Below are 1,604 nucleotides of genomic sequence, written 5' to 3'. Positions count from 1 at the left end.
CGCTTCATGGACAGGCCATCCACCTTTTGGAGGTTTGTTCGTGTCTCTCCACTCTGCTCTGAAGTTTCGAGTCGTCTCTTCGTCATCATCAGCAATGCTGAATAAATCAAAATTGCGAAAGCAAGCAGTGGGAATCATGCTGTAAGAGTCTTTGTCGACCCCGCTTTCCCACTTCACCAACGCGTGCATCACCGCCATACTACCTTCACCTTCTCGTCCGTTTTTTCTGCGCCTTTTTCCCCCGACAAGTCACGGCACAAAAAACAGTCCCGCTCTGCATTCTGGTACTTGGCGTTCTTAATAACACCAACAGGGTGTAATCGCATAGACCACTCGAGTATAAAGTACTACATATCCCATCAGTTACAGTTTTTTTTCATCTTCTGAAACTGCAATTTAGCACTTTCAACTGTTTCTTAGTGATTCCTAGAATTACTAACCGGTATTGTAGTCAATGTGTTTATAACCTTTTTTGTTTAACGATTTGTGTGTTATCCTATGGGATCCCATGGTCTTTGATTTGGTCACGGAAGTGATTTGTCTTTGATTTGTTGATCTAGAGTTGAATTTTAATTAGTTTTTCCCTTTTTGTATAATTAGTGTAGTGCTACATTTAGTCTTTGTTTTTAAATAAATTTGACAATTTATATCTTTGGAATTGGTGTCTGCGTCCAATTATTACAGAAATTGAGTTCTACAAGACTCCAGGATTCGTGATAAGGTGATACTATGAATTCACTTCTTTAATTGAAATGTATAAGTGTACCTTACGCTACATATATGTATGTATGTATGTATGTATGTCCAATTGCTTTGACAATACAAATGAATTGAATTGAGAGGGAGAGAGAGAGAGAGACAGACAGACAGACAGACTGACAAACAGAAAAACAGACAGACACAGACACACACACACACAGAGCCAGCCAGCCAGCCAGCTCAGCGATGACATCACGAGCCTCTCTCAGCTGACTGCTATGACATCACAGAGCACGTACATTCCGTTGCTTGCCGTCTGTCAACCACTCAGTCACTGCCAGCCAGACTGGCTGGCTGGCTGGATGGGGGGGCTGCTTGCTGCTGCTGCGTACCTTAGCAAGCTTATTTGCTTGACCGGCCTTCCTACTCCTCTGCCCACATGCCCACCTATGCCCGATCTGCTGTTCACCTGGATCACAGCTCCGCCCCAACAAGGCAGAGCCCCCCAAGAATGGTACAAACTCACCCACGATCCCCTCCACGGAAAGCTTTAGCAAAAGGCAAAAGCGTTATACGTAATGAAGAGGAACCCGAGTCCAAGACGCATCCGACCAGCCATACATATTTGTGTGTATTAAAGATCACATTTTCTTACATTTAGTTTTTCTGTACTTTATTACATCTTATTGTGATTTATAAAAGTATTGTTTCTTTTCCATATGTATGTATGTATGTGTGTGTGTGTGTGTGTGTGTGTGTGTCTGTCTCTGTGTGAAAGTTAGTGTGTGTGTCTGTACGTGTGTGTGCCTGTCTCTGTGTGAAAGTGTGTGTGTGTGTGTGTGTGTGTGTGTGTATATGTCTCTCTGTGAAAGTGTGTGTGTGGGTGTGACAGTGTGTGTGAGTGT

The 1,604-nt window shown here is 43.1% G+C and overlaps 1 non-coding gene across 1 annotated transcript; it reads right to left on the bottom strand.

Moving 5' to 3' along the window:
• Positions 1-1,182: 1,182 nt before the first annotated feature.
• LOC136739042 (U5 spliceosomal RNA) lies at positions 1,183-1,297 on the bottom strand. The gene has a single exon (XR_010812768.1). It is a non-coding gene; the product is annotated as a U5 spliceosomal RNA (small nuclear RNA).
• Positions 1,298-1,604: the final 307 nt, after the last annotated feature.

This window comes from Amia ocellicauda, unplaced genomic scaffold, assembly GCF_036373705.1.
Source record: "Amia ocellicauda isolate fAmiCal2 unplaced genomic scaffold, fAmiCal2.hap1 HAP1_SCAFFOLD_59, whole genome shotgun sequence".
Lineage (NCBI taxonomy): Eukaryota > Metazoa > Chordata > Actinopteri > Amiiformes > Amiidae > Amia > Amia ocellicauda.
Note: the sequence above shows the minus strand (reverse complement) of the source record. Positions and strands in the feature narration are given on the sequence as shown.